Source organism: Bufo bufo, chromosome 3 (genome assembly GCF_905171765.1).
Source record: "Bufo bufo chromosome 3, aBufBuf1.1, whole genome shotgun sequence".
Classification (NCBI taxonomy): Eukaryota; Metazoa; Chordata; class Amphibia; order Anura; family Bufonidae; genus Bufo; species Bufo bufo.
Genome location: NC_053391.1, coordinates 107,912,641 through 107,921,419, shown reverse-complemented (window position 1 = coordinate 107,921,419; position 8,779 = coordinate 107,912,641).

Sequence of the window (8,779 nt, the reverse complement as noted above, 5' to 3'; positions counted from 1 at the left end):
ACAACGATAGACAATCACAGTCTGCTTAAACTAATAACACACAAAGAATTAAATGTTACCATGTTTTTATTGAACACACCATGTAAACATTCACAGTGCAGGTGGAAAAAGTATGAACCCTTTGATTTAATAACTGGTTGAACCTCCTTTGGCAGCAATAACTTCAACCAAACGTCTCCTGTAGTTGCAGATCAGACGTGCACAATGGTCAGGAGTAATTCTTGACCATTCCTCTTTACAGAACTGTTTCAGTTCAGCAATATTCTTGGGATGTCTGGTGTGAATCGCTTTCTTGAGGTCATGTCCCAGCATCTCAATCGGGTTGAGGTCAGGACTCTGACTGGGCCACTCCAGAAGGCGTATTTTCTTCTGTTTAAGCCATTCTGTTGTTTATTTACTTCTATGCTTTGGGTCGTTGTCCTGTTGCAACACCCATCTTCTGTTGAGCTTCAGCTGGTGGACAGATGGCCTTAAGTTCTCATGCAAAATGTCTTTTAATAAACTTGGGAATTCATTTTTCCTTCGATGATAGCAATCCGTCCAGGCCCTGATGCAGCAAAGCAGCCCCAAACCATGATGCCCCCACCACCATACTTCACAGTTGGGATGAGGTTTTGATGTTGGTGTGCTGTGCCTCTTTTTCTCCACACATAGTGTTGTGTGTTTCTTCCAAACAACTCAACTTTGGTTTCATCTGTCCACAGAATGTTTTGCCAGTACTGCTGTGGAAGATCCAGGTGCTCTTGTGCAAACTGAAAACGTGCAGCAATGTTTTTTTGGACAGCAGTAACTTCCTCTGTGGTATCCTCCCATGAAATCCATTTGTGTTTAGTGTTTTACGTATCGTAGATTCGCTAACAGGGATGTTAGCATATGCCAGAGACTTTTGTAAGTCTTTAGCTGACACTCTAGGATTCTTCTTCACCTCATTGAGCAGTCTGCGCTGTGCTCTTGCAGTCATCTTTACAGGATTACCACTCCTAGGGAGAGTAGCAGCAGTGCTGAACTTTCTATATTTATAGACAATTTGTCTTACTGTGGACTGATGAACAGCAAGGCTTTTGGAGATACTTTTATAACCCTTTCCAGCTTTATGCAAGTTAACAATTCTTAATCGTAGGTCTTCTGAGAGCTCTTTTGTGTGAGGCATCATTCACATCAGGCAATGCTTCTTGTGAAAAGCAAACCCAGAACTGGTGTGTGTTTTTTATAGGGCAGGGCAGCTGTAACCAACACCTCCAATCTCATCTCATTGATTGGACTCCAGTTGGCTGACACCTCACTCCAATTAGCTCTTGGAGATGTCATTAGTCTAGGGGTTCACATACTTTTTCCACCTGCACTGTGAATGTTTACATGGTGTGTTCAATAAAAACATAGTAACATTTAATTAGTTGTGTGTTATTAGTTTAAGCAGACTGTTATTGTCTATTGTTGTGACTTATATGAAGATCAGATCACATTTAATGACCAATTTGTGCAGAAATCCATATCATTCCAAAGGGTTCACATACTTTTTCTTGCAACTGTACACAGCAGTAATGAGTGAGAAACATTCGATACACTGTGTCGGATTATTTCATCATCTAGCTAGCAGGTAGGTAATGCATGGATTATCTATGATGAATCCTACCGACAAAAATTGGCAGCATACCCGGGGGTCCAAGGACGTGGGCCTTTGGATTAACCTCATGTTACCTCAAAGGTCCAATCTTTTTCGCCAGGAATTTCCAAAAAAAAGGGGTTTGCTTCGCCTTCAACGAGTCAATATGCGGATGGCAAGCAAACTTTAAATATAAACACGAGTGCACTTTTTGCAACGGTAATCACCCAGCGACAAAATGTTTTAAAAAACATGGTCAACATTACACAAACAATAAAGAATCCAATAGAGGAGGTGACACCATTGATACTACCAAGGCTCAACCACTATTTAAAAATATACCCAGAGAAAACGAAAGCTCAAATATAAATTGAGGGTTTCACGAACGGGTTTTATGTACCCACTTTTGTTGGTTCTAGTTGTTCCTTCATAAAAATTTAAAATCTGTAAATATTAACAAAAAAGCTGTTCAAGAAAAAATTTATAAAGAAATTTCAGAGAACAGCCCCCTTTCATTAACTTTAGAATTTCGCCTCTTGGTTTAGTACCAAAAAAGGAGGTTAATAGCTATCGCCTAATACATAATTTATCATACCCAAAAGATAATTCTCTAAACGATCTAATTGATAAAAATGCTTCAACAGTACATTATGCATTGTTTGATCAAGCACCATCCTTACTTAACAAAGCAGGTAGAAATGCGCTCATGGCAAAAACGGACGTTAAGGCCTCATGTACACGACCGTTGTGTGCATCCGCGGCCGTTGTTCCGTTTTCCGTTTTTTTTCGCTGACCCATTGACTTTCAATGGGTCCGTGGAAAAATTGGAAAATGCACCGTTTGGCTTCCGCGTCCGTGATCCGTTTTTCCAGTCCGTGAAAAAAATAGGACCTGTCCTATTTTTTTCACTGACAACGGTTCACGGACCCATTCAAGTCAATGGGTCCGTGAAAAATCACGGATGCACACAAGATAGTCATCCGTGTCCGTGATCCGTGTCCGTGATCCGTGTCCGTTTTTCCTATCATTTTCAATGCAAACTTGACTTAGTTTTTTTTTTCACTTTTCATGTCCGTGGATCCTCCAAAAATCAAGGAAGACCCACGGAAGAAAAAACGGTCACAGATCACGGAACAACGGAAATCCGTTTTGCGGACCGCAAAAAAAAACTGTCGTGTGCATGAGGCCTAAATCTGCCTTCAGATTGTTACCTATTAACCCAACTGGGGGTTCACTAGGCTTCCAATTCGAAGGTAAATTTTATTACGACAAAGCACTTCCTATGGGTTTTTCCCTATCCTGCTTTTATTTTGAAGCATTTTCAACATTTTTACACTGGATGGTAGATAGGCATACAAATGGAGGTTACATAACCCATTACTTAGATGATTTTCTGTTCATTGGTAATGATAAATCAGACGATTGAATCAACCTGCTTAATACATTCAAAAATATTTCTGATTACTTTCAAATTCCACTAGCAGAAGAAAAAACTGTATACCCCACAAAAAATATAAAATTTCTGGGTATATCCATTGATACGGAAAAAATGGAATTTAAGATTCCAGAGGAAAAAATAAATTCCTCTAGGATTTTATTACATAACTTATTAAGGTCTAAGAAAACCACATTAAGACGCCTAAAATCCGCTTTGGGATCTTTAAATTTTATAGCCAGAGTGATCCCTATGGGGAAAATCTTTTCTAAACGTATATATTCAGCCACAGCGGGAAAGAAACATCCTTTTGATCATATACGACTGTCCAAACAAATAAAAGATGACATCCAAATTTGGTTATGCTTTTTGGAGGATTATAACGATAGATCCATGTGGCAGCAGGAATTGATTGATTCTGACTCACTTCAGTTGTTTACGGATGCTGCGGCTTCAGTTGGTTATGGAGCAATTTTTAAGAATCAGTGGTCAGCTGAAAAATGGCCAAAAGATTGGTTAATAGAACCATTTATAAAAAACATAAATTTCTTGGAACTATTTCCGGTATTAGTAGCTCTAACAATTTGGCAAACTAATTTTAAAAACAACGGCATCTTAGGGTGGGTTCACACTAGTGTTTGGGATTCCGTTACGACCTTCCATTATAACATGGTTATAACGGAAAATAACGGAATCCATAAGACAGAAGGACGGATCCGTTCTTCTGCCTATAGACTTGTATTATGACGGAATGCAAAACGGAAACCTTCAAAAGGCATTCCGTTTGCTTTCCGTCCTAATTGAAGTCTATGGGAATCAAAACATATCCATCTTGGTCCCGTTATGCAAGACGGAAAACAAAGTCCTGTCGACAGGACTTTGTTTTCCGTCTTGCATAACGGGACCCAGACGGATCCGTTATGCTTTCCCATAGACTACCATTAGGACGGAAAGCAAACGGAATGCCTTTTAAAGGCTTCCATTTTGCATTCTGTCTGGGTATTCCGTTATTTTCTGTTATAACGGAAAGCCATAACGAAATCCCTAACCCTAGTGTGAACCCACCCTCATTGTTCTCTGACAATAAGGGTGTGTTTTTTTTCCAATAAATTGCTTAGCTGCAAAATCTGAGGTAGTAGTTAACGTCCTGAGACAAATTGTCTTAATATGTTTAAAAAATTATATTTGGATGAAAGCCAAATATTTAGATGGTAGGTCTAATATAATTGCAGATTCTTTGTCTCGGCAAAATTTCTCTCAATTCAGACAGCTGGTACCGGAAGCAGAGGAGAAAGGAATCCCTTGTCCTTCAAAACTTTGGAAGTCGATTTGGAATTGATCAACAGTTTAGTTTGTAACGCTCTAGCCCCGTCTACATGGGCTGCTTATTCAGCCGCATGGAATAAATGGAGTACAGTCTGTTCAGTCAATTTAAGGAGCAGGATAATAATATTTTTCAAGTTATCCTTTTTATTGTGAATCATGTCAAATTGGGCAAAAAAGGAGATTACATTCAAAAAATCTTATCCGGCATCTCTTTTTTTCCAAAAAATTCCCCCGTTCACATTCATTTTTCTCTTAAAACAAATAATCAAACGATCAAAAAGAATTAACCCCAAAAAAACTAGAACCATACCATTACCTCTAGAATTTTTACAAACATTCGTTGAATACCTACTGAACCAGCCATTTGCTCATCTCCTTATGAGACATGCCTTTTTAAAGCGGCCTTTCTACTTTCCTTTTTCGGTGCACTTCGCATCATTGAATTTACAGCTGCAAATAGAACAACAAAAGCACCATTATTAATTAACGACTTATTAATTTATCCAAATAGAATCAAAATTTCATAAAAAAAGATCCAAAACTGACCAACAAGGTAATGGAATTTGGTTTAGTTTGAATAAAATTAATTCCTCCACAATATGTCCTGTTCAGGCATTAAAAGATTGGTTAATTACCAGGTCTAAACTATCAAGTCCACTTTTCATGCACGCAGATAGATCCCCTTTAACTAAGTTCCAATTCAATTTCATACTATCTAAATGTAAAAAACATTTTGAGTTACATAAAGGAAAGATTTCTGCCCATTCGTTTTTTCGAATTGGAGCTGCAACGCATGCTTACAAACTAGCACTTAAAGTGAACACCATAAAAAAGATAGATTAATGGAATTCTAGCTCTATATTAGGAAAGAAACTCATCTCTTTGACCAATAAACGTTCTTCAATAAAATTCTAATCAGATTTAGGAAGCAATGTTATTGTATTTTGGAAAGCTATCGTTGACCTTCATCTAAGGAAAATGCATTCTGTTTGTTTTTCAGCATCTGTAGTTTGGCCTGTACCTAATTTGTTAATTTTATATGTTGGTTCCAACGATGTGGGCAAAATTAGCACACATTTATACATAAATTAATAAATTTTCCCACAATCCAAATTAGCTTTTTCCAAAATAGTACCCATTTGGGATTGGAACTCAAAAGATTTGGGCTTTATGGAAAAAATTAGAATCCTTATACAAGAACATGAAAAAATTCAAGATAATTCTAAACAAACTTTATCGGATATTGGATTGGACATCTTTAATGTTGGATTGCAAAATTTGATGGAAAAGGGCTACGGTGTAAGTTAGCCAGGTAGCTTGCTATTTGGCGGTTGGGGTAGTAGTCACTCTCTGAGTGGACTAGGTATTTATTAATTGTTGGTTATACCTAATGTTGATGGTAGATTATTGTGGTTTACTTTGAATGATTATTGGGTAACATTAGACACCGTAGCCAATTATAATCCATTAATAAAACGTAATTATTAATTTCGGGTGGTTGTTTATTTAGACTTTATTACACTTAGGTATTACTAATTGGAGTCTATGAAGCCATGTGTTCTTCCAGCAATGGTTGCAGGGTGTTTGTTCTCTGATGTTTCTCACCTGACATGCCAACATCCATCTATTTGATAAAGAGCCTATATGCAGTAGGGTGTTGCTGAACTGTTGTTTTAGACACATCTGGTTCATTTTGGCTGTGAGCTGCTCCGTTGTAACATTTCGGTCTGCCCTCTCGCACCTTCATAGCCGATGTTCACCTCTGACATCAATGGCTCGTGATGCCGCACAGTTTCCACGTTGCTTATTCACAATGGTGCCATTTGTCCACTCATGATCCAATTTCACTACAGCAGCACATGAACAGTTCACAACCTGCGCAGTTTTAGATTACGGCCACCCATGGCCCGAAAGCCAATAATCATCCCTTTTACAACTTCAATAATCTGTCATTTTTTCTCAATACAGCAACAAGGGATATGTGTGAAGACATCCTATCACACACCTTATATACCCACCAAGCAAGCTCACCACACGTGACGTCCTTCATGAGCTACACGCTGCTGACATCAAAAGTAGGAAGTGGTCATAATAATGAGACTCAACTGTGTATTTGGCCCATGATATATAATACTAGTAGCTCTAGCGGAAAAAAAAAACAACATGCAGGTGTGAAGGCTGGGTCACCAACTTCTAAGGCTACTTTCACACCAGCGTTTTTTGCTGGATCCGTCATGGATCAGCAAAAACGCTTCCGTCATAATAATACAACCGTCTGCATCCATTCTGGATGGATCCAGTTGGATTATCTTTAAAATAGCCAAGACGGATCCGTCATGAACACCATTGAAAGTCAATGGGGAATAGATCCTTCTTCTATTGTGTCAGAGAAAACGGATCCGTCCCCATTGACTTACATTGTGTGTCAGGACGGATCCGTCTTGCTCCGCACCACATCGCGGACAGAAAAACGCTGCTTGCAGCGTTATTCTGTCTGCAATGGGACGCAACCAATCGGAACATATTCTGGTACATTCTGTTTCCTTTAGTTCAGTTCTGCACCCAATGACAATGAATGGGGACAAAACGGAAGCGTTTTCCCGCGATATTGAGATCCTATGACGGATCTCAATAGCAAAAAGGGAAAGCGCAACTGTGAGTAGCCTAAATTGTGAGCCTCACTGGCAACACAGGGACTAATCTGTGTACTGCCCTGCTGAATATGCGGGTGCTATTTATGTAACAGTATATGAATAAAAGTGCATCTTAGAAAAACACAGCTGATTATGAGTTAAAATAATTGCACATTTTTTTCAGGCAGAGAAACTGCATCTTACTGCCAACTGCCCCAGAAGGTGTCGCTTACGGTTTGCTTGGAGGAAGTGTGACTGGCACATCACGGTGTGTTTATATGGCAGAGGTGGCAGCAGCAGTCACTTTCCTCACCGAGGGAGGAGATCAAAGTCTGCTCTCCTTTTTACTAGACATATGCAGTCTTTTGACATAAGGCTGGGTTTACAACGTCAGGACTTTTCCTCTAATCAGACTGATGTCCTGAAATAAACCCTACAGTCTTCTATACTGGGTTATTTGTTTCTGTACACACACAGCAAATAGCATTTTCGGTGGATCTGTATTGGAAAGAAGTGTTCCCTCACTAGGTGACCTAATGGTAGTGACAGGGTTTGAGCAAGCCTACATCTACAGAAGACCTGTGGTTAGTTCTCCAAGATGTTTGGAACAACCTTCCTGTCAAGTTCCTTCAAAAACTGTGTGCAAGTGTATCGATAAGGACGGGTGCTGTTCTGAAGGTAAAGGCCGGTACTGATTGGATTTAGGGTACTTTCACACTAACGTTATTCTTTTCCGGTATTAAAATCCATCCCAATACGGAAATCCGTCTCAATAAAGAGTCTCAATACCGGAAAAAAACACTTCCGTTTTGTCCTAATGCATTCTGAATGGAAAGCAATCCGTTCAGGATGCATCAGGATGTCTTCTATTCCGTCCCTTGTACGGAAAACCATTGCACTTGCCGGATCCGGCATTCATTTGCATTGAAATGTATTAATGCCCGATCCTGTACCAAGTGTTCTGAAAAATTGCCGCATCGCCGGATCCGGTTTTCCGGTCTGCGCATGCGCAGTTCTTTCTAGCTTTGGAAAAATTAAATACCGGATACGGTTTTCCAAATGATACCGGAAAGACGGATCCGGTATTTCAATGCATAAGTCTAACGGATCCGTATCTGGATCTGGAAAAAAAAGATATCCGTTTGCATACGGATTCCCGGATCCAGCAGGCAGTTCCGGCAACTGATTCTAAAAACACTGGAGTGAAAGTACCCTAAGATTCTTCTTTTTTCGTTCAATTTGCATTTCGTTAATTTTATATGTCTACATACCTTCATGTTGTCCTGTGCCGGTTTGTGGCAGTATTTCTGTTACTAAATACTACACCTTAAACAGGCGTCCAAAAATGGCAAATGAGACGTCCCTGCCGGCCTATCCCTGCTCACACAGCGCCCACTTTTTTTAGGCCTGGCGTTAGTGGGGAAAAGTCGCTGATTCGCACCACAATCTGCGCCAGAAATACGCCTAATTTAGGCGTAGTTCTGTTTGATAAATGACTCCCTTTGACTTTAAGAAAGTAGGGGGGAGATTTATCAAACTGGTGTAAAGTAGAACTGGCTTAGTTACCCATAGCAACCAATCAGACTCCACCTTTCATTGTTCACAGCTCCTTTGGAAAATGAAAGGTGGAATCTGATTGGTTGCTAGGGGCAAATACACTAATTCTAGTTTATACCAGTTTTAAAAATCCCCCATATGACTTTTTGTGATTTTACAGCACTCACTCCAGTTTCTGAAAATAGTTTTTGGTGTTTCTGTGATTAGGCTACTTTCACATCTGTG